The following is a 25,719-nucleotide window of genomic DNA, read 5'->3' as shown; positions in this document are numbered from 1 at the left end:
GAAGGAGTGACTTATCATCATTTTCCGGCTACGTATGGAATTTCCTGTAGTGTGTTGATTAGTATTTTTTATCAATTAGGGAAATTAGATTACAATATGTCTAATGTAGATAATATTCTTGGGCAGTTGCCTATGAATAAATCACTGAATCCTGCAAAGGATGCTAACACTTTAGGTGAGATTTTTCTAGAAACCAAAGAATTAACCTTAGACTATGTTTTTAGAAACAATTTAACTTGCAGATTGAAAGGAGAAGAGAAGAATTTTCTAGACATGGTTGAAAGAAGAAGGTTGAATATGCACAAGAAAGCAGAAGGGCATAAAATGAGTGACACAATGTGGGATATTGAGAAAGAAAAGGAGTTGAAAAATGGAGCCAGTCCAACCATGGCTATAGATGCCCCACAAAAAGGGAAACTGTGCATTACCAGGAAGAGATCCCAATATGATTATTATTTCATAGGGACTAGTGAGTGCCATGATACATACTTTATTGCAACCGGATGGGGATTTAGAGGAGGAGAAGATCCAGTTTTTCCGGGAGTGTATTATATTTGTGGGAACAAGGCTTATTACCGTTTGCCTGACCATTAGTTTGGTACATGTTATATTGGCCTGGTCTTTCCAAAGATTTTTCACATGGATAGAGTAGATGATGCTGAACATTCTAACACATTAACACACTATAAAAGAGAAACATGGACAGAAATTGTAGGAGATATTTTTGGAGCTTTAATTCCAGCAGTGGGAATTTCTTTAAATGCATATGGCATTCGGAAGCTGTCAACAGTGGTAGATCGCTTGTCAGCAAGCACCGCTGGAGGCTTTCTTTTGGTTAATACTGAAATGGTTGCTTTGCGTGCTATGGCGATGCAAAATCGACTTGCCCATGACATTCTTTTGGCAAAAGAGGGTGGATTCTGTGGAATGCTGAAAGTTCAACAATGTTGCACTTACATTCCTGACGAAAGTAAAGATTTAAAAGTTTACATCAAAAACATTACTGATTTGCATGAAGAATTAGTACCACTGGAAGCTGAAAGTATCTGGACTAAAATGGCTAATAAGATGATTGCTATTAAGAATTTTGTAGCTAAGATAGGTAGTACCATATTTGGTAAGATATTATTTCCATTAACTTGTGTAATTGTTGCATTATTGATCCTTAGATTAGGATGTATGTGTTGTAGATATAGAAGAAATAAAAAGAAAATCACAAAAGAAAATGTTAAAAAGAGACAAAAGAAATCAGAAAGAGATCCACAAGAAATAGAACTAGAAGAGCTAAGAGAAAGCATGTATATAGAAACTAAAAAGGAAGATGAGATGGAAACTAGGGTCTAAAAACAAGAACAAGAAGACATTTCAAATTCTTCCAAAAGGGGAAACTAAAGTTTTTTGGGGGGTTTTGATTTTTGTGGTGTTTATATATCACCCAAGGAGGGATTGATGGAGCAGGGTTTTTACTTTAAAACCGAATACCTGTTTCATTTTCGCATGTTATAACTAAAAGTACTACTGATTAATTATTAATGATTAAAGTTTGTCGAATGTTGACTAATCAATCTTATTAACAAGAGAATTACACGTGGGTATGCTATTGCATGGCTAAATAACAAGTGAACTAAGTTGGTGAGCAAACTGACAGAAAACGATGTTGCTTATGTGATGTTATGGTGTTTTGCGCTTATAATTAATATGCATTAATGGCTTCTGATGTCGCAAATGGCTAGATAAATACACACACATAAGGGTATTAGCAGGGGAATAACACTGTTTAATCATTTCTATGCAGTAATTCTGTTTATGTCTATTTTGCTTTAAGTTGTCCATTGTGGCCTGCCACAAAATGGCCGCCACCCGCAGCCTGCATTGGAGTTGCTGGAAATTTACAGAAAGGCTTCGCTCTGCCTGTGACCTTGCACCTCCGATGAACTGAAAAGCCATAAGCATGATGACAAGTCTGGGATATCTGCCAAAAGCCCCTTAAAGACGAAAAAATTGATACGAACTTAGAGTGAACCCATTTTTGCAACAAATTAACCTAACAGAGACATCCGTGGATGTTGCGAATTAGTCATGAACATTCAATTCTGCTATTCATTATTTGGGACAATCTATGCGTGAGAATAACCCGTACAATATCAAAAAGTACCAAGATGACATTATTTCCGCCATTCATCCGTTCTGAATAAAGGAATGTTACTTTTTAGAATGTAAAAAACAGTATAAATAATTGTAGACTAGAGAGGTCTAGCGCCACTTCTTCCCGAGCTGATGATGCGAGGTCCCTATGCTGACGGAGAGGACGATGACTCTACATGACGACAGAAGACTCTAACTTTTCTTCAGAGGACCGGTTCTGACTTAGGATCTGACATTTAGACAGAATAGGTAAATATGAGAAAAATTAATTTGCATTTAATTGGCTTTTCTTGAAAAATTAGATAAATTAACAATCTGTTTGAATTCCTGTCTCGGGTGATTATTTCTGGTCATGTTTATTTGAGTTTATTGTGTATTCTTTGAAATGTATTTTACTAGATCCACAGCAACTAGCTGGTCGCATTGACCTCAAAGTACAGGCAGATTAGATAGAGCATATGTGAAAGGTGTTTCTCCTTTACAGGGCACGGATAGTGTGATTTAGGGTGAATGTTGGTGTAATGGGCCCCACCAGCGTATGATGTGTGTATGCGTGTGTGACTGTGAAATCATTCCGTCAGTGGAAGTAGAGGGGATTCGGAAGCTCTGATCTGCACCACCAGCCTGTGACCTCTTTCAGAGGCTCCGGCCTGGTTCTCTGTGCTAAATCGACTGGCACTTCAGAGGCACCGGCTTGTGTCTCTGCGCTAGATCGACTGGCCATTCAGAGGCACCGGCCTGTGTTCCTGCGCTAGATCGACTGGACTTTCAGAGACACCGGCCAGTGTCCACTTTCAGAGGCACCGTCCTGGGTCTCTGTGCTAAACTGACTGGTCCTTCATAGGCACCGGCTTGGGTCTCTTTGCTAAACCGACTGGCACTTCAGAGGCTCAGGCCTGTATATCTGCGCTAGATCGACTGGCCTTTCAGAGGCACCGGCCTGGGTCTCTGTGCTAGAATGACTGGCTTTTCAGAGGCACCAGCCTGGGTCTCCCTGCTACACCGACTAGCCCTTGAGAGGCACCGGCCTGTGTCCCTGCCCTAGATCGACTGGCCTTTCAGAGGCACCATCCTGTGTCCCTGAACTAGATCGACTAGCCCTTGAGAGGCACCAGCCTGTGTCCCCTTTCAGAGGCACCGGCCTGGGTCTCTGCCCTAGACCGACTGGCCTTTTCAGAGGCACCGGCCTGTGTCTCTCTGCTAAATCGACCGTCCTTTCAGAAGCACCAGCCTGTGTCCCCTTTCAGAGGCACCGGCCTAGGTCTTTGCCCTAGACCACCTGGCCTTTCAGAGGCACCGGCCTGTGTCCCCTTTCAGAGGCTCCGGCCTGGATCTCTGTGCTAAATCGACTGGCACTTCAGAGGCACCGGCTTGTGTCTCTGCGCTAGACTGACTGGCCTTTCAGAGGCACCGGCCTGTGTCCCTGCGCTCGATCGACTGGCCTTTGCCTCTGCTCTATATCGACTGGCCTTTCAGAGGCACAGGCCTGTGTTCCTCTGCTAGATCGACTGGCCTTTTAGAGGCGCCGGCCTGGGTCTCTGTGCTAAACCGACTGGCACTTCAGAGGTACCGGCCTGTATGTCTGCTCTAGATTGACTGGCCTTTCAGAGGCACCGGCCTGGGTCTCTGTGATAGATTGACTGGCCTTTCAGAGGCACCGGCCTGGGTCTCCCTGCTACACTGACTAGCCCTTAAGAGGCACTGGCCTGTGTCTCTGCCCTACACCGACCGGCCTTTCAGAGGCACCAGCCTGTGTCTCCTTTCAAAGGCAAACTGACTGGCCTTTCAGAGGCACCGGCCTGTGTCCCTGCACTAGATTGACTGGCCCTGCAGAGGCACCGACCTATGTCTCTGCTCTATATCGACTGGCCTTTCAGAGGCACAGGCCTGTGTCCCTCTGCTAGATCGACTGGCACTTCAGAGGCACCGTCCTGTGTCTCTGTGCTAGACCAACTAGCCTTTCAGAGGCACAGGCCTGTGTCCCTCTGCTAGATCGACTGGCCTTTTAGAGGCACCGTCCTGTGTCTCTGCGCTAGATCGACTGGCCCTTGAGAGGCACCGGCCTGTGTCTCTGCCCTGCACTGACCGGCCTTTCAGAGGCACCAGCCTGTGTCTCCTTTCAGAGGCACCGGCCTGTGTCTCTGCTCTATATCGACTGGCCTTTCAGGGGCACCATCCTGGGTCTCTGTGCTAGATCGACTGGCCTTTCAGAGGCACCGGCCTGGGTCTCTCTGCTAGATCGAAAGGTATTTCAGAGGCACCGGCCTGTGTCTCTGCTCTATATCAACTGGACTTTCATGCACACCGGCCTGTGTCTCTGCACTAGATCGACTGGCCCTTGAGAGGCACCGGCCTGTGTCTTTGCTCTATATTGACTGGCCTTTCAGAGGCACCGGCCTGGGTCTCTCTGCTACACCGACTAGCCCTTAAGAGGCACCGGCCTGTGTCTCTGCCCTACACCGACCGGCCTTTCAGAGGCACCAGCCTGTGTCTCATTTCAGAGGCACCGGCCTGTGTCTCTGCTCTATATCGACTGGCCTTTCAGGGGCACCGTCCTGGGTCTCTGTGCTAGATGGAAAGGTATTTCAGAGGCACCGGCCTGGGTCTCTGCTCTATATCAACTGGACTTTCATGCACACCGGCCTGTGTCTCTGCACTAGATCGACCGGTCTCTCATAGGCACCGGCCTGTGTCTCTGCGGTAGATCGACTGGCCTTTCAGAGGCACTGGCCTGTGTCCCCGCGCTCGATCGACTGGCCTTTTAGAGGCACCGGCCTGTGTCTCTGCTTTAGATCAACTGGCCTTTTAGAGGCACCGGCCTGTGTCTCTGCGCTAGATCGACTGGGCTTTCAGAGGCTCCGGCCTGTGTCCCTGCGCTCGATCGACTGGCCTTTTAGAGGCACCGGCCTGTGTCTCTGCTTTAGATCGACTGGCCTTTTAGAGGCACCAGCCTGTGTCTCTGCGCTAGATCGACTGGGCTTTCAGAGGCTCCGGCCTGTGTCCCTGCGCTCGATCGACTGAGGCACCGGCCTGTGTCTCTGTGCTAGATCGACTGGCCCTTGAGAGGCACCGGCCTGTGTCTCTGCGCTAGATCGACTGGGCTTTCAGAGGCTCCGGCCTGTGTCCCTGCGCTCGATCGACTGGCCTTTTAGAGGCACCGGCCTGTGTCTCTGCTTTAGATCGACTGGCCTTTTAGAGGCACCAGCCTGTGTCTCTGCGCTAGATCGACTGGGCTTTCAGAGGCTCCGGCCTGTGTCCCTGCGCTCGATCGACTGAGGCACCGGCCTGTGTCTCTGTGCTAGATCGACTGGCCCTTGAGAGGCACCTGCCTGTGTCTCTGCTCTAGATCGACTGGCATCTCATAGGCACCGGCCTGTGTCTCTGCCCAAGATCGACTGACCTTTCTGAGCCTGTGACTGGCCGTGCCCCATCCCTGATAGCCTCTGGGCGCACTTGACTGTGGCTGGTTCTATTCAGCCCTATCGGGCTATTCTAGGCACTGACTCTGGCCCAGCCCCTCACTCTCCGATAGGCCTGTAAAGCGTGGGTGGACGCCGCCTCACACATACTTCCATCACACACTGCCAGTCAGCATTAGACAGGGAGACGATGGATCTAAGTGACACTCCCTGAGGAGGGGGGCGGTGTGTGTGTGTGGTGTGAGGGGGGTTGAGGGGGGCTAACATTGGCACTGACGGGCGCGAGCTGCAGATGATGGATGGCTTCCATGGGCACAATTAGGCAAATCAGCTCCATTATCCAACGACGTTTGCTGACTTTTCGAAATCTGGGCTGAGCTGCGCGCGAGGCGGGGGCTGGTTTCGAGGAGGGGTGGAGGGGGTGATGGGACTGGGTGGGGAGAAGGTTTGCTGACTGCTCAAAAGCTCTCCCTCACTTTGTCGTTTTCAATTCCCCACCCACACACGGTAAGAACTCTGGGCCATCAGCAATATAAACTAGCAAACACGCTTACGTCAGACGCTTCCAAGCGCTTTAGATTCAATAGTGTCTGAGGAAGAGGGGTGTAGGGCGCCACTTCCCTCGTCAGAGCTGAGATGCCTGGGAAATGTGTTGATTATTGTTAGCATATCACGTTCCTTTGACAAGAGTGCACTCTGTGTCACAGGTGAAAGGCTGGAAGGGCTGGGGCAAGGGCATTCTCTTTACCCAGTTAAAGTGATTAGTGTAGTCTGGTAGATGACGGAAGTAACCTCTGGGTCTTCATGACTCAGAAACACCAATCTGAGAGACTTGAAGTTTCCATTAAAACCTTATTAAGATAAAACCAGTTAAGCAAAGGCGGAGAAAATAAAAACAAACTTATCCAGTATAGACTGGAAAGAATTTTCAACTCCATTTGATCCACAGAGTTGAATATCTAGTCCTTCCCTCTGGTAAATGTATAGTCTGTATGGACCTATACTTTCGCTATACTTAGTTCCTATGTAAGCGTATCCTTTATTTATTTTACCCCTCACAGGAATTCTGCAACAATGACAACATCGCCAACATCTACAAAAACTTCAAACCCGCTACCCCCACAGACATCTGACTAACCGAATGGAGCCAGCTCGCCCCACAGGACCCCGCCTCAATCACAACCTCTGTCCACTCAGGGGCCCCTAACGACCCATGCCCCCTCCACATCTTCAACCTGGGAGTAGCCAGAAGCAGCCACATACTAACTACCTTGTTCAACATTTCAATTGCCATGGCCGCCTTTCCCGAGTACTGGAAACTTGCAGATGTCAATGCCCTACTGAAGAAACCATTGGCAGAACCCAGAAAACTCAACAACTTCCGACAGCTCTCCCTGCTGCTGTTCCTAGCCAAAGTATTGGAGAAAGCCATCAACCAACAACTCCCCTCACATTTGGAAGTGAACCTCCTACTTAACTCCTCCCAATCCGGATTCTGCAGCAACTACACCAACGAGTCTGCCCTCATCGCGGCTACCGACGACATCCGAGGCCAACTCAACCGAGGATAGACTTCCTCTCTGATACTCCTAGACCTCCCGGCAGCCTTCGATATGGTCTCCCACCACAAACTGATCACAAGGCTGCACAACATGGACATCCAAGGATCCGCTCTCAGATGAATGGCCTTATTCATCACCGGAAGAACGCAAAAAGTCCGCCTTTCACCTCCGAACCCAACAAAGTAATCTGTGGAGTACTCCAATGATCCTCACTCATCTCCATCCTCTTCAACCCATATATGACACCTCCGACCAGCATCGCCAAAACCTGCAAACTCAACATCATATCCTATACTAGCAATGAACAAAACTGAGCAGCGAGCCCCTCTAGACACCGCACACCACAGCCAGACTCTTCCTGGATCTCCCTGGATAAACCCACACCATGCCTGCCTTGGGGAACTCCACTGGCTCCCTGTACAGAAAAGATGCAATTTCAGACTCCTGACCCATGCATACAAGGGTCTATACAACTGCGGACCCGCCCACTTGAACCACTGCCTGAACTTCTATCAGCCAACCAGACACATCTGCTCCAAGTCCCTTTCTCTAACCCTCACATCTGATTTAGCAGATGCAGAGGTCGCTCCTTCTCCAACCTAGCAGCAGAGACATGGAACGAGCTACCCTATTATCTACGGAACTCCCCATCTCTTCCAGAGTTCCGAAAGTCCCTCAAGACCTAGCTGTTTGGCTAATCAACTGAACACTCCCAGCTCCTGGATACCCTCACTGGTGACAAGTAGCGCTCTACCAATCCACTGATTGATTGATTGCATAAGCTCTGGAACACTCTCATTCGCCAGTAGATTTTTTAAAATTTTAAGTTTAGGTGATGTTAGATGTGTATAGTAAACAAACTGTTTATATAATTCCCACTAAATTGTGTGCATAATGCAGGTAATTACCATCTTTTCCATGATTTCTCACCAGATTTTTATCCTATCTGATTGCTGGCTGCTGAACGTGGTGTATTTTACCAGTGGCAAAATGTGCTGCTTCGCATTTAAACATGGTTGAATTGTTTAATTTCTAAATGGGACACTTGACTTACCTAAAAGTATCTAGAATATAGTGTACAAAGTGCAGCCTCGTCCTGAAAGTTAAATGCCACTAGTGGACTTCAGCACCTATTCTGCCATCCACCGCAGTCGGAGTGTAAACGAGACTTCAAGCCAGACTGCTGCAGTGCGAGCCCTGCAGTATGACCTGTTAAAAAATAATACCCTTTGACAGGTAGGAAACCTCCCTTTTAAACATTAGTAAGCCATCCCGAAGTAAGACTTGTAGGCACAAGTCAGGGTGTGCGGCATTTAACAGTGGAACATGTACAAAATTGCTATTACAATGCACCTACATTTACAAAGCCCAAAAACCTATTGTCACTGTGGCAGGCCATCTGTTCAATGTAGAAAATCAGGGCGCGCATTAAAATACTAATATTGCTAACCTGGGAAAGGGATTAGCTAGAAAGCTAATTATGCCATTATTTTTTTAATACTTATTATTACTCAATAGTGAAGTCAGATTTAAAAAAATAAATATGAAGGAAACTTAATGTTTAGAAAGTTACCCTTTACCTGTTTGCGCTGTCAGAAGGCCAATTAGCATAAACCTCTGCCAGCTCTCGGCATTAATTCAGTCTTCAATTGATGTGACGAGGTGTGACATGCCTCCCAGGAGAAAACAATAGGCTGACCTGAATAGGCATTGATTACTCCCCTGAACTTCACATAATATTCAAAGTAGGGGCATCCTGTGACACTTCACTGTCAAATCCTGCTTGACAGGCCTGCCGAGCCACATGCAACACCCGAAGTACACTTGAAAGGGAGAGAGCAGTAATTGTGGATCCCGTCGGGTTGCACAAGGAACCCGCTGTTGTCCTACCAAACTTCTGTCTCTGAGTTTGTTGTGGGTACAGTGCCTGACTCAAACGAGATTTTAGAGCTAGATGTGGGACAACACTGGTGATTTCCCTAGAACACTCCTACACACAGCCCTAGTCCATGGAGCATCATTGTGAACAAAGACTTTCACAATCTTGGCATTTTGGGCCGGTTGGTAGTAAGGCAGACAGGAAGTACTGAAAAAGTTCACAAGTTGGAGCCAGCAATACATTTTTTTTCATTTTTCTACATAAATCTGTTAAACATCATATTTCCAGGTCCCTTTGTAGGATGTTTGCCATTTTGGTGTCAATTTGTTTATTAAATTGTAAGGTATTTTTTTCTGATTCCTTTAGGGATTATTTTTTTGGGTGTTTTGACTGTATTACTGCATACGTTATGCATAAATATTTTACATATTGCCCTAAGTTTAGCCCATCTGCTCTATGCCATAGCTACCAGGGGTTTAAGCTCAGTTTAATTTAGTGACTTGATGGGGTCATCCTCACAAGGGTTGTGATTATTCCTTGAAGTTGTAGCCGCTCACCCCATAACACTAGCCAATTTCTTACACACAAAATATAAGACAACAATAATAATTCTTTTTAAATGAGATGTATATCTTATATACTTAGCGCAACTGTTTTTAATGGAAAAAAGAGCAGTTGGTTTCCTCATTAATGTGACGTGTGAGACTCCTTTATATTTAATGTGTTCGTTCTGGAGTCCCAGGAAGGGGAATGAAAGACTGTTATACTAAATGTGTTGTTCGTGGAAATTTCAGGACGTGTGCTATTCCTGGACTTTTCGAGATGTGGAGTGAGAGGCTGTGTTATACTAAATGTGTTGTTCTGTCAGTTCCCGGTATGTGGAGTGAGAATTGTGTTACACTAAATGTGCTGGCCCTGGACTCTCCGCATGCCGCATGGGAGACTGTGTTACGCTAAGGGGGATATGTATAAGGAAGTGGCAGAGCGTGTTGTTAGCCTCCTTGGCTTAACAACACGCTCTGCCACTTCTGATACGCAAGGGTGCACCATATTTACAAGAATGTGGTGCAGCCTTTCATTTCCCCCTGCGATGGCGCTAAGTTTAGCAACTTAGTGCCAACGCAGGCACCCTTGCACAAGAGTGCAAGGGCGTCTGTGTGCAGGGGAGAATTGTTTATGTGTACGAAGGTGTCCCTTCCTGCACATAACCAACCCTAAAATGCAATTCTGTCACTTTCATGTGTGCTACTTCATGCAGCACATATGAAAGTGACAAAATGACATTTTTTTTAAAGGATTGTTTATGTGCATAAAGAGACACCTTCCTGTACATAAACAAACCATGGCAATTTGCGTTTTCCATGTGTGCTGCTCAAGGCAGCACACATGTAAAAAGAAAAAATGAGGAGAAATAAAGCATTTCTCCTCGTTTTGACAACTTAAGAATAGGATTTTCCTGGTCTTAATTTTGGCACTGCCTCCTATGTACGCCACCCTTGTACATAGGGGGCAGCGTCAAATACAATGGGTGTTGCGGGGGGCCTTATGTACAAGGCAGCGTTAAGCCACGTTAATTGGCTTAACAGTGCCTTGTAAATGAGGAACAGCCCCTATCGCCACCACAACGTCGGTAAAAGTGACGTCGTGGTGGCGATAGGAGCTTGTACATATGCCCCTAAATGTGTTGTTGCTGCAGTTCCTAGTTGTGGAGTGAGAGGCTGTGTTACACTAAGGTCCAGATTTAGAAAGGTTTAGTGTTGGGTTAGCGTTACCTTTTTAAAGCTAAACCGATGCTAAACCTTTTTGGTGATTAACAAACCAACACTAATTGTTATTAGCTTCGCATTGTATGGAAATGCTGCTTTGCATTACTTTGTGCCAAGGGGTCGTTACATGGATGGTACATGGATGTTCCCATGCAACCACCCATGTTTTTTTATGCTAAACCCTGTTCACTAACTAAAGTAGAAAGGGTTTAGTGCCAAAAATTAACGCCGCTGGAAAGCAGGCGTTAAAAGTAGAAATGTTTTCCTTTCTCCTTTCTTTTCCTACTTTGCATGCTTGCTGCACTGTGCAGCAAACATAAAAAGTAGGAAAAGGTTTTAAACTTGTCTAGCCATAGTATTTTTTTCAGGAAGGGTACCCTTCCTGTGCAAAACCTATTGTAGACTGAAGCACGCACCCTAGCAATATGGCGCTAATGTGTTTGACTTGCGCTCGGCAGTTAAAAAAAGCACCGGTGCTAGGGAGAGGGGAGGAGAGAGATATCTAAAAATATATGGCTCACACAATTTCACAACGGAGCCATTTTTGGGGGCTGCGCTGCGCTGCGTTGCGTGACACCTTTCAGAATCTGGACCTACATGTGTTCCTCCTGGAGGTCACTGCATGTGGAGGGCTGTGCTGTGGGTGCACTGTATGGATTATGAAGGAGCAGGGGAAATACAACATTTTTTGTACCCCTTCGAAATTAATGACCTCATAACTTTAAAAATACTAACTGTTTGAATGCATTTATTAATCAACAAATGTACCTTTAATTAGACACTATACGCGGGAAACTAACTGACATTTCAAAAATCGAATTTATTTACAAATGTGAAATTAAATTAACATAGGTTTGTGCTTCGTATAGAAAGTAGAAGTAAAAAGCATGTATTTTCATTTGTAGTAAAATTATATTGTGGCAAAGAATGCAGATGGTAAGTAAAATGGCTTTAAATGTCGCTTATGCTAGGTAACACCTAACACGGGTCATTAGAATGGTGGGTGGTAAACAGAAGGGCTTATTTTCTATGTCTAATTTCTGCTATGTTGTTTTCATATTAATTCGTTCGGGCCTGCTAGGCCTCGCCTGAAAATGGCTGCTGCAGAGAGACGTGATTGCGTGCGCCGAATAAAGATGGCCCCCGCGCATGAGCAGAGTGGAAGTTCCAGTCACGAGTGTGTGGCCTATGCCCGGAGTGAGAGATGTCAAGGCCAGTCTGACCAGAAAATAAGAGTTGTGCCAAGAGTTCAGCATAAATGCATGGGAACGGATGGGAGAATCGAACTCCAGAAGATGAACTAATTCATGAGCGTCGAATAATGTTGCAAATATATTAACAAAGTTAAAGTACATTTGGACCTGATGAATCACGAGAACTGTTGTATGCACTGATTGTTTGCAAAACGGTTCGAGCAAGGAGGACAATGAAGTGACCATCACCACCCCTCCAATGGACCAATCAGAATGAATGTAGCCCCTAAAAAGGTTTCAATTTTGGGTATAGCAAGTTAGTGTAACGGGTATAAAAGAGCTTGTGCTTACAATGAGGTGTGCACACTTATTTTACATCGATCTATTCAACACGAAACGCTGTCTGTTGAGACGATTTTTCCTTTGGATGCTGAAAAAGACTTTGTCAATTTTGGACTTCGAACGTTGATGGGGAAAAGGAACGAGACCATTGTGGGATTGTATCTCAGGAGGGATTACATCCGAGGAGGTTAGAGGGACAGTCAGTCAGTATTGGGAACCTATCCTGTGATCTTCGGTTCATGTTCTGGTGAACCATTCTCGTCATCGCCCTAAGGCCAAGGGTAATGAGTAATTTTCGTTTCTATTTCAATCTTTACTTAAATGCTTATGTAATAATGTCTAGAATATTTGTCTAATAAAATTTTACTTATTCAAATTATTCAATTAATCTAGATAAAATTTCATGCTAACTCAACAACTGAGTCTGTGGTAATTAGAATTAAAGTTATGAGCAATAACTGTTAAAAGGTTTTAAATTGTGCTTGTGCTGGACTTAATCGCCATCAACTGATTCCTACTAGTTGGTCCATCGACTGAAATAGTGAAGTACCTTGATGTTTAGAACCGACAATTCCAAAATGAAATGTATATAATGTATCTAGTTAATATTTAGGTAAAAAATTTAACAAGGTACCCTGTATGTCTTGCAGCTCGTCTACTTATCACTGATCCAGAAAACTGAGTGAATGTGTGTTTCGGTGTCATGGACCCCACCGATGAACAAACGGTATAAGGGTTTTCTGGGTTAGTGTCGTAAGGAAAGGTTTTATATTAGCTGCGCTGCATCAATTACAAAAGGAACCACGTGTAACAGTGCAACTTCAGTGGGGATGTACACGTGGAAATCGATTCACAAAACTACCAGGTATAGCGGAAGTAATATCAAACACCCGATGATGTCACAGTGTTGAACGCTTGTCTCACCCTGTGACCCTCATCGGCCTCCTGTTTGCTGCTGAGGATTTAGGGTAAGGTTCAGGAGACCGTGGGGAAGGTGGGCAGTGCCAGTGGTACCCAAGGGTATACTCTCTAGAGGAGCTGCTGCCCTTTTCCATCCCTTCTCGTAATCCATGCCCATGGCGGGCGCCTGTCGCCATATTCTCCCCAAGGCGCTGTGGCGCAAACCTGCAGGCGTGCATTAACTATTCATAATCCTGGAAAACTTTCACGCCAGACTGACCATTCACCTGACGGGCACTTCCCCGGGGGCTTGAGCCACGATGCCGGGGTTTGAAGGGCCCCTCCGCTGGCGCCTCAGTCACTCTCCTCAGCTCTCCAGGGCTTGCTGTAGCAGGCACAGTGTGGGCATAAAAGAGAGAGAAAGAGATGAGGGAAACAGAGCAAATGAAAAAGAGGGGATGGAAAGAGATCAGAGAGAGAAGATGACAGGAGAGAGACAGGGGATGGATGCAAAGAGACGGAAGGGGGCAAGAGAGAGAGAGAGCTGAGGGGAACATAGCATAGGACAAAAGAGACGATGGAGAGAGATCAGGGAGAGAAGTTAACAGGAGAGAGACATGGGGATAGATGTAAAGAGAGAGAGACAGACAGAGAAAGAGCTGAGGGGAACACAGCATAGGAAAAAAGAGGGATGGAGAGAGATCACGGGGAACTTGTAGAAGAGAGAGAAGATAAAAGGAGAGAGACTGAAGGATGGATGGAAAAAGACGGGGGCATGAGAGAGAGACAGTGAGACAGCTGGGGGAACACAGCATAGGAAAAAAGAGGGGATGGAGACTTGTAGAAGAGAGAGAAGATAAAAAGAGAGGATACAGGGATGGAGAGAGCTTAGGGGAACAGAGCAAAGGGAAAAGGGACGATGGAGAGAAGATAACAGGCGAGAGACAAGGAGATGGGTGGAAAGAGATGGGGGGCATAAGTGGAGAGAGAGCAAGACAAAGAAAGAGCTGAGGGGAACACAGCGTAGGAAAAAAGAGGGATGGAGAGAGATCCCGGGGGACTTGGAGAAGAGAGAGAAGATAAAAGGAGAGAGACTGAAGGATGGATGGAAAGAGATGAGGGGTGGGTGCATAAAGAGAGAGACAGAGAGAGACTGAGGGGAACATAGCAAAGAGAAAAGGGGCGATGGAGAGAGATCAGAGGAGAGAAGATAATAGGAGACAGACAGGGGATGGATGGAAAGGGTGGGGGCGGGGGAGCAGGGCAGGCTTGATATTTTACCAGATTTGCTTTAGTTACCAGTCCGGCTGTGATTTCCACCGCTCTCCCCTTTAGGATGGTCTCCCCAAGAGCTGAAAAGAATGAAAAATGGTGTCCGGAGATGGCCTGAATAAACATTGCATTCACAAGTGACAGTGAATTGAAAAAGCACGGATTAGACGAGACTTCAAGATAGCTCAGTGTGTTGACTGCGCACTGCTGATGTCTGCAGTCGCGCATGGAGGATGAGCCGGGAAAGGCCAATGCTGCCGTTCATCCTGCTGATATAACGTGAGTACCACTACCACCCCGTGGGTAATGTTAGCTGCTGTTAATCACAGTGCATGCAAACAACAAAAACTGTCCTGGGAGGTGCTTTAAACATATCTTTTATAGGGCGGTGTGCGCAATGTCTTCAGTAAGCGCCTCAGCTGCACAGCCACTTTGAAGTCCCCCCCGCTGTGAAACATTGTATTCACACTTGTCAGAGGGCGACTGTGGGCATGTTCAGATGCCCCTGCGTCCAGGGCTTTGCATACGACAGCATGGCTCCACCAGGATTACTTATAAAGTGGATGTGTACCGAGGGTGTATAGTGACACCCGTAAGGACCACTTACCTGATACAAACTGAATAGCTTCTTGGCCATTAAGACTTGAGGCCATATGTACAAGCCCCTATTGCCACGAGAACGTCACTTTTAGGATGTTACTGTGGTGAGAGGGTATTTGCCTTATTTACAAAGCCGCGTTAAGCCACTTAACATAGCTTAACACTACCTTGTAAATAAGGCCCTGTTGGAAAGGCGTTCGCCGGAGGGGGGTTCGATACACGTCTTGCCCACCTCTTTGACCCACCTCTCCCAAGTAGGCCGAACCAGGCGCGCACACCCTGAGATACACTACGAACAGAGTGACACCACACGTATTCTTTGTAGGACGATAGGTTCTTTTATCGATGATTTCAAGGGATCTTTATGATCCAAGATGCAAGCAGTACAGCAGTGGCACGTAGTACCACAAATCAGTCGTGGGGAATGGGGGTAGCGGGACAGTCTTTCAAGATAGTGTCTCTGCGAAATACCCTGCGGCAAGCTCACAATCCTCGAGCTGGAGGGTGTCGTGTCTCTGGGCGATCTCTTACCGAGTCGTCCTCAAGGGGAGCGCCGCGAGTCTCTCAGCAGGCACAGGTGGTCGGAGTTCGGGAGCCGCGATTCCGTCAGCAGGGCTCAGATGGTTCAATAGCTGGGGGCCGCGAGTCACTCAGCAGGCCTAGGTGGTTCAATGTTCGGGAGCCGCGACCTCGTCCGCAGGGCTCAGGTGGTTCAAGAGCAAGAGGCCGCGAGTCACTCAGCAGGCCCAGGTGACTTCAGCATTCAGGAGCCGCGACAGCGTCTGCAGGCTCGGATGGTTCCAGGTCTTCTCTACCTTCGTTCCTCCGGCACCCCTTGTTTTTTTTTTTTTTTTTTTTAAACTTATTTTTATTGCCATTTTCATATTTCACACAGTGTACATTATACAAAGTTTCGCAGAGTTAAGTCAATTGTTGTTATACTCCGCTTGCTCTTTGAAGTCCGGAGTCCTCGCAGAGGGGGGACCGGGGTGACGGAGGGGGTTCGGCGGGATTTCCTGCCGCTCACTCCTTTGGTCTTTTCAGGTGGGTCTGGGAGGGACCCCAGATGCTCGGTAGGGGAGGCGCCTGCTCCCCAGGGGCCTGGTGGCCGATCGAGTCTTCCCGGGGAAGGCGACCCGAGGTGTGACTGGGCTGGCGCCTCTGGGTCTGGCTCGAGGGTTCCCGCTCCCTCGGTTGGACATACGTGGTAGGGTGTTGAGTCTGTCAGGCCTCTGGCCGGCCCGCGGATCGGGGGTGGCTGGGGCGGCCGGAGTCGGAGATGTCGTGTCTTGAGGGTGGTTGCAGGTTGGTTGGATGATGGAGAGGGCAACGCCGTGAGGCCGGTCTCACAGGCCCCCTTTCACACTATACTTAGCGTGAAAGGGGAGGGCAGTGGGTTTTGCGGTGGGCGTTCCACCGCACCACCCACTGATTTTGACACTGCCCCCTACTTACAAGGGCAGCATAAATAAGGAGGCAGTGCCAACGTTAAGACCAGGGAAAACCTGATCTTAACTTGGCAAAACGAGGAGAAATTATTTATTTTCCATGGAAAAAGGCAAAACATCTTGGATTGTTTATATGTAGGAAAGTGACCCTTCCTGCACATAAGCAATCCTTTAAAATAATGACATTTTGTGACTTTCATGTGTGCTGCATGAAACAGCACAGATAGAAGTGACAAAATGGAATTTTAGGATTGTTTATGTGCAGGACGGGACATGTTCCTGCATATAAACAACCTTCCCCTGCGCGAATACACCCTTGCACTATGGTGCAAGGGTGTCTGCTTTGGCGGTACACTGCTAAGTGTAGCACCAGTGCAGGAAGAAATGCAAGCCTGCACCATATCTCTGTAAATATGGTGCGGCCATGCGTTTCTGAAGTGGCTGAGTAAGCGTTAAGCCATGACGGCTAACGCCTCACTCCACCACTTCTGTTGTAAATATCCCCTTTGGTGTTCTCAACAGAACTCAATGGTACTTATTTTAACAACCTCTTTGAAGTGAAAGTTTGCTTTAGTCCAGGAATTTGCCCCTATGCATTGCAGGTTAGATACACAGCATTGCAGCAGGTGCATGATGAGCAAATCAATCAAACTGGTACGCACCTCCTGAAGGCATTAGACCCCGGCTTTCACCAAATGCCAGATCACTAGCATTCCCTTTCAAGAGAAACGTCACGCTCAAGGAACATATTGCCAAAGGTAAGCCCTGGTACCAGCCCCCGTTACTAAAGAGAGTGAAACCGTTCCTCCCAGGAGGTGACTTCAGAAGTCCTCTCCAAGCCTCGCTACTCTTCGATGTGAATAGTGCAAACACCCGTCTCCATGGCCTCCCAGGCTCCGCACCGGTGCAGCACGTCTCAACCATGGCCTGGAACTAAGCCCCTGTGAAATTTCTGTTACTTAGTTTCACGTAATCCTGCTAATCTATGGGCACATGCATCGAAGTTGCAATTTGCAATTCCAAAATAGCGATTTTTAAGGAATCGCTATTTGGTAATCGTAAAGAGCAATGCATCGAATAAATTACTACATTTTAGGGAATCGGTATTAATCACAATTGCTATATGCGCTTGCTTATTGCCGAATCGCTAAATTACGATTCCGCTAATACTGACTCACAAATAGCGATTCCGGATTTCCGATGCAGCATGAGGACATCAAAACCAGAAAGTGATGCAGTCCATGCTGCAACCTATGCACTGAAAGAGACAGAGGAGGAGGCATACTACAGGAGCACGGCTGAAGGAACCATGTTGGAGGATTCAGACCTGTGCAAAAATCTGACTTGGAATACAATACAGAGTTCACACAGTGGGGGTCACACAGCGCACGATAGAAGATCTGCGCAAGCGCTGGTATGACCTGCGGAGACGTGCCAAGGAAAGGGTTGCTGCTAGGCTTGCGGAGGCCAAGAAGACTGGAGGAGGACCTCCAACCCAACCTGTTGATACACCCGTGGAGGACCCGGTGGAGTCCACACTTCAGCCTGAAGCTGTCGTTGGAGTAACGGAGTTAGACACCTCTGCACCGGCCAGTACTTCCCATGGTAAGATACATAAAAATGACCATTCAATACTAAATCTAACAAACAACCCCTCAAGTCAGATCAGGCTTAGTGGTGCAAATCATACTCCAGTCCACATTTTACTTGCTATACACAAATGCATCATGGGATAATCAGACAGCAACTCCAATTGGAAAGGCAAGTAGGGAGCAAAACAGCATTGTTGCTTTAAAGTACAACAAGCAAGTGAAACGTCTAGACTGTGTGTGTTATTATCTAATTCAAGGAAACAAAACTATGCACAATGTGACATACATGTCCAAAAAACAGAACTAAACTTGCACTGTTTAACATCATCGATGCAGCTGCGCAGGAGTCAGAGTAAAGTGAAGTATATGACACCCTGGAGACTCAGGCACAGTCAGGAGAGGAGACACAAGTGGCCCCAGCAGCCCCAATGCCTGCACCCACAAGAAGCAGGACCACAGTGGCACCACTACCTGCCTTTGAAGTACCGGGAGGAGATGAGACAACCTGACCCACAGTCATCTCAGGCTGGGCGTACCCCCGCACCAAGACCCCAATTACAGGTGTGGTGCAGCAATGTCCACCGCTGGAGGCGCAGGTCAAGGGCACAGATGGGAGCTGCAGAAGATGATAGTCCCGATGTTTGGGGTGGACTGGAAAACCAAATGTTGAGGGTGCAGCACCTGCAATGCAAGTACATGCATTTAATTATCAGGCACAACTAGGTACAATAGCTGCAAACGGAAGACATGAATGAGTTCCCTCCAGCAGTGGTGGAAGGACATAGACAAACAAATGAAGCAATACATGAGCTATGCAAGGTGATGCAGGAAGACCAGGTGTTCCAACGCGAAAGGTATAACCAATTCTTAGGGCGCTTAGATGGCTACACTAGAGCCATCAACCGCCTGAGCACCAACACAGTTTTGCTGTCCCGTCGTGCGGTGGGCATGCATGCGGAAATGGCCCATTGCTGTGGAGATGTGGCCAGGGGACTCATACAGCTCACCAATGCTGTGGAGCAATTACAGACTGCTTCAGTTTGGGGCAGCAATGTACTGGGTGGAGGGGAGAGTGAGGAGTCCTCTAACCTCAGTAGTCTCTCGGCACCAGTGGCCACATGCAGGAGGCGAAATACTAGGAGTACCACAGCATCAGAAGGCTCAACAAGGGACATGACAGAGCCCACAGAAAGGTGTTTGGGAGTGCGTGGCCGCAAAAAGTAGTGTGGCGTTGAGAGACAAACTCCAATCTGGTGAGGTAACCAGTATCATGCCATTTGTCAGGGCTGACATACAAGTTCCATGACAATTTCATGTTGTCTAATTTTGACAATGTTAGTTTGCACCTGGTATGTGTGCATTATCACTACCACATTTTCTTCCTAATAAACATCCGCTACAGTTAAACCATGCCGTGATTTGTCTCATCATTACCCACCTTAAAAATAATGCTGTGGTATTTCTGCACGTTTCTGTCTCCCCTCTGCTAAGCTAGGCCCAGCTGCTGCTTGTGGTGGTTGGCCTGGCTGGTTGTCTTCCTCAGGCTCGCTGTCAGACAGTTCCAGGGGTATGCCTCTCCTAGTTGGGATGTTGCGCATCATGGCACAAGTGGCCTCAATTTTGCAGCAGGTATTTGGTCGGTATTGCAATGCCCCACCAGTGTTGTGGAGGCTGCGTAACCTACTTTTTAGTAGGCCAAAGGTGCGTTCTATAACGTTACGGGTGGAGATGTGCGCTGCATTGTAATGCTTATCACTGGGGGTACTTGGGTTGAGGTATGGCGTCAGGATGTAAGAGCGCACAGCAAATATGCTGTCACCTACAGGGTAGTAAGCAGCAGATTACTCACTGCTATGTATCACCATCTGCCTAGAGTATGCAAGACATTGTAACGTATGTTTACCAAGCAGGTATCCTTCGCCAAGTTCACCCTCAAGGAGACGGCTGTGTATGCCACTGTGTCTGAATATATATGAGTCATGTATGCTGCCAGGGAATTGAGCCACTATGTCAGTTATGATGTTTCTGGAATTACAGACGACTTGGATATTCAGTGAATGGTAAGATTTTCTGCTCCTGTAAATGTACTCATTCACTGAGTGGGGACAAACGGCTATATGCGCCCCATCAATGCAAACAATTACGTGGAGAAATTGGGCTACCTGATAGAAGTCTAATTTTGTTTGCTGCAATTCCTGCGGGGTTGATGAGAAGCTAATGTGGTGGTGTATCCTGCTCAACATGGCGTCAATAAAAGAATTGAAAAAGCGCGATAGGGCACTCTGCGACACCCCTCCAGCTGCATCTACTACGCCCTGGAAGCTAAATGACGCTAGGAGGTGCATTGAACATAGGACCTGCAAATGAGTGGGGAAGGCATGTGTCCTGCGAGTCTGACACTGTAGTAGGGGGTCTAATTCAGCAATCAGATCATAGATCATGTCTGCACTTAAACTATACTTGTCATAGATCTTATCCTCTGTCTGCCCCAACATAGTAACACGCACTCTAAAAATGCGATCCTATATCCTCCTTCTTCTCTGTGCTGCTGCTCGTTGCCTCATGCTCCTCACCATGACGCAGAGCACTGCCATTGTGAAACATTCTGAGGGCTTCTGGGCCTGTTTAAATACTTTACCAATGTTTTCCACCTGATTTGATTGTTTTCACCTGGTTACCACCTGATTGAATTTTGTGGTATTTTGCCAGGGAAAATTTGTGATTCCCCACTTATTCCCAATTTGCGATTTTTCCTGCATAGCGTTGCATTTCCCAAATAGCGATTCGCTAATACAGAATCGTTAATTTAGGAATCGCAAAACAGGTAATTGTAAAAATTGCAAATATGTGAGATAATCTGTGATTTCAGTTGATGTGTTGCTTAGGGCTATTTTGCGATCGCAAACGGTCTTTTTTTGTGATTTGCACTGTTTGCGATCGCAAAATAGCTTGATGCATGTGCGACTTTGTATTACAGTTGTTGCACAAAATTCTCAAAATTATTAAATCACGCCACATCACATGATTGTGTGCCATTCCAGGCAAACATTTTGAGTGAATGCTCGGCAACAGCACGAACAACCAGAATTCATGTGGCTGCTGTAGGAAGCACTCGACATTTTAGTTTAATTTGTAATTAATTACATAGAATGTTGCACACCTAATCATTGGAATGGCACCATGTCATCTGTTGGATGTTGTGATGTCACATGTCGTCTGCTGGATGTTGTGATGTCACTTGTTGTCTGCTGGATGTTGGAATGTTACCAATGTCGTCTGCTGGAAGTTAGAATGTTTCCATGTCGTCTGCTGGATGTTGGGATGCCACCATGTTGTCTGCTGGATGTTGGACAACAACGCCCACAACAGCAAGGAACTCTTCAACATTGTTAAAGAGCTCTCCAACCCCAACGCCGGAAACAACAACATCACCCCTTCACAAGACCTCTGCAACTCCCTCTCCTCCTACTTCCACAACAAGATTGCGGACATACACAACAGCTTCAGCACTCAACTGACGCACGCCACGACGGAACCACCGCTCCCCTCCACCACCCTCCGCGCCTGGACCCTGATCAGCACCGAAGACACCATCCGCACGATGAACTCCATCCACTCCGGATCTCCAACCGACCACTGCCCTCACCACGTCTTCAACACGGCCGACGCTGTCATCGCACCCCACCTGCGGGACATCATCAACACCTCCTTTGACACCGCTACCTTCCCGGAGAGCTGGAAGCACGCCGAACTCAGCGCCCTACTAAAGAAGCCATCAGCCGACCCCACCGACCTCAAGAACTACCGCCCCATCTCGCTGCTCCCATTTCCTGCAAAAGTCATCGAGAAGACCGTCAACAAGCAGCTAGCCGCCTTCCTCGAGACGAATGGATCCCTCGACCCCTCGCAGTCTGGCTTCCGGGCCAACCACAGCACCGAGACCGCCCTGATCGCAGCCACCGATGACATCCGAGCCCTGCTCGACAACGGAGAAACAGCGGCCCTCATCCTCCTTGACCTCTCCGCGGCCTTCGACACTGTCTGCCACCGTACCCTAGTGCAGCGCCTCAGCAACGTTGGAATCCAGGAGAAGGCACTGGAATGGATCATCTCGTTCCTCGCCGGAAGGACACAGAGAGTCCGCCTCCCCCCGTTCAGATCAGAAGCCACCGAAGTCATCTGCGGCGTTCCTCAAGGCTCCTCGCTCAGCCCTACCCTCTTCAACGTCTACATGAGCCCCCTCGCAGCCATCGCACGCCAACACAACCTCAACATCATCTCCTACGCCAATGACACCCAGCTGATACTCTCCCTCACTAACGACCCCGCCACCGCCAAAGCCAACCTACACGAAGGGATGACAGACGTAGCCAAGTGGATGACGAACAGCCGCCTGAAACTGAACTCGGACAAGACGGCAGTCCTCATCCTGGGATCTTCACCCTCCGCCTGGGACGACTCCTGGTGGCCCCCCGCCCTGGGCAGTGCACCCAAACCAACAGACCACGCACGCAACCTGGGCTTCATCCTGGACTCCTCCCTCTCCATGACCAGACAAGTCAACGCCGTCTCCTCGTCGTGCTTCAACATCCTGCGCATGCTACGTAAGATCTTCCGGTGGATCCCCACCGAGACCAGGAAGACGGTCACCCAGGCCCTCGTCACCAGCCGTCTGGACTACGGCAACTCCCTCTACGCCGGAACCACCGCCAAACTCCAGAAGAGACTCCAGCGGATTCAGAACGCCTCAGCACGACTCATCCTGGACATCCCCCGTCGCAGCTACATCTCCGGACACCTGAGAGATCTGCACTGGCTCCCGGTCAACAAGAGAATCACCTTCCGTCTCCTCACCCACGCACACAAAGCCCTACACAACCAAGGCCCAGGATACCTCAACAGCCGCCTCAACTTCTACGCTCCCACACGCCAGCTTCGATCAACCGGCCACGCCCTCGCCGCCGTCCCCCGCATCTGAAGAGCCACCACAGGAGGAAGGTCCTTCTCCTACCTGGCCGCCAAGACTTGGAACTCCCTCCCGACCCACCTCCGCCTGACCCAGGACCACCTTGCCTTCAGGAAGCAGCTCAAGACCTGGCTGTTCGAGCAGTAGCGGACCCTCCCTCCCCTAGCGCCTTGAGACCCTCCGGGTGAGTAGTGCGCTATATAAATGCTTTGATTGATTGATTGATTGGAATGTTACGATGTCGTCTGCTGGATGTTGTGATGTCACCATATTGTCTGCTGGATGTTGTAATGTCACCATGTCATCTGCTGGATGTTTGAATGTCACCATGTCGTCTGCTGAATATTGGAATGTCACCATGTCGCCTTCTGGATGTTGGAATGTCAATATGTCATCTGCTGGATGTTGTGATGTCACCATGTTGTCTGCTGGATGTTGCGATGTCACCATGCCATCTGCTGGATGTTGGAATGTCACCTTGTCGTTTGCTGGATGTTGGGATGTCACCATGTCCTCTACTGGATATCACATGTCGTCTGCTGGATGTTGGAATTTTCCATGTCGCCTGCTGGACGTTGGGATGTCACCATGTCATCTGCTGGATGTTGTGATGTCACCATGTTGCCTTCTGGATATTGGGATATCACCATGTCGTCTGCTGGATATTGGGATGTCACCATGTCGTCTCCTGGATGTTGGAATGTCACCATGTTGTTTTCTGGATGTTGGAATGTCACCATGTCATCTGCTGGATGTCACATGTTGTCTGCTGGATGTTGGGATGTCACCATGTTGTCTACTGGATTTTGGAATGTCACCATGTCGTCTGATGGATGTTTGGATGTCACCATGTCGTCTGCTGGATGTTGGAATGTCACCATGCCATTTGCTGGATGTCACATGTTGTCTGGTGGATGTTAGACTGTAAAACACACAAGATGATGGACGGAATGTTGCACATTGGCAAAACATTCACCCACAGTCACAGAATCTGGGTTTAATCCATCGTTATTTTGCTCACCACACCACCCCAGTTCAGACATGGCCATATGCAAATCACTCTTGACCCTGTGCCTCATGGGAACAGTCCAGCCCGAACTGCCAAGCCATGTTTTCCCTGGACCCGGAATCAAGCATCCTAGGACCGGTTTCGGGGTTTCACGCCTCTTCAGCCAGGATAGCTTGACTCCAGTGGCGTAGTGAGCACGGGACCCACGTCTGGGCATACTCTTCCCACATAGGGCAAACAGAATGTGGGTTTAATCCATCGTTATTTTGCTCACCACGCCACACCAGTTCAGACATGGCCATACGCCACTGTTTGGGGCCCTTGCAGTTCTGCGCTGTTTACTGGCACCATTGTGCAAGTACGTGGTGGCCCACCAGCCTAGGGAAAGCGTGACTTCCCACTTCCCCGCACCCATCCAGCCAACCGGCAGTAACTGCCCCTGGAGTTCTAGGAGAGACCACTTATCCCTCCCCCTTGGGCGACCCCATTCAAGAATGGCACCGCCCTCTAAGGACCTTAAATGTACTGCTCACCAATCATGACCTTACCGTCACAGGCCAGCATAGTTGACCGACTATCTGCCCCCCACCCCATTTGCTACCTATGAGAGTCATGTCTTGTTTCTGAAGCCTCCCAACCAAGCCAGCAGATTCTCTAGGAAGATTTCATTCCCCACTTTGGAAAAGTGGATACTGTCTTTTAAGAAGCACGGCTCCCCCTGATACACCCGTGGGCGATCGTCTGTAGATGAGGAGCCCTGAACATCCTCTCTGTCTTATTATTGATCCTTCTTACTGACGGATTCAGTGCCCTCACAGACTCCCCCCCCCCCCCTCCATTGGAATCTGGGCACCATTTGTGACCATACGATGGTGCACCTTTAGCATGTCCAAGCTAACCAACCCACCTCAGTGATTATGGTTTCTACCAGCCCCTTTCTACCCAGATTTGCAAGATCGTTCCCTCCCAGGTACAAGATAATAATATTGGGAAGAGCCCCACCCTTGTTTAATAGTTCTACTACAAAACCCCTGAACTGACTGAAGCGGAGACCCCCTTTCCCATGGGATGACACCCTAAAACCAGCCTGCTCAGCTCTAGACTTGTAATTACCTGCAAGGAAAAAATTATTCAAACGCCTCACATATGAATGGCCAATAATCCAAACAACATGTGGTCCTGGTTTCTGTGGCTGTGCACTTCCTTGAGTTGTTTGATGTTTCTGTCGTGCCGCCTCCAGTTTCCCCCCTGCGTGACAGGCTTGAGAAACTGTAAATTTGAACAGAGAAGGAACATGAATCAGCCCCGGGCAAATGTCCTACTCACAACATATGCAGCCGCACATAGCGCTTATAACAATTGGAGGACCACCTCCCAATCCTTTGAAGGTTGCTGCTGGGGAAGCCCCTTGCTGTTGCCTTAGTGGCAGCCCCTATTCTGAAAGAATGTGTCCCAAAGCAACTAGGATCCAAGCCTGCCTTCTGTATTGCCATGTCCATGACTCTTTTAAACTGAAACCTTGTGAGTGGAGTACCATCAGCATGAATTAACAAGGTCCCCCCTTAATAATGGGTCTACGCTGTAGGAATGCCTCTAAATGTGTGATGGGGCAGCAAGGATTACCAT

Source organism: Triturus cristatus, chromosome 3_1 (genome assembly GCF_964204655.1).
Source record: "Triturus cristatus chromosome 3_1, aTriCri1.1, whole genome shotgun sequence".
NCBI classification, from domain to species: domain Eukaryota; kingdom Metazoa; phylum Chordata; class Amphibia; order Caudata; family Salamandridae; genus Triturus; species Triturus cristatus.
The sequence above is the reverse complement of the archived record's forward strand: the minus strand, read 5'-3'. Positions refer to the sequence as shown.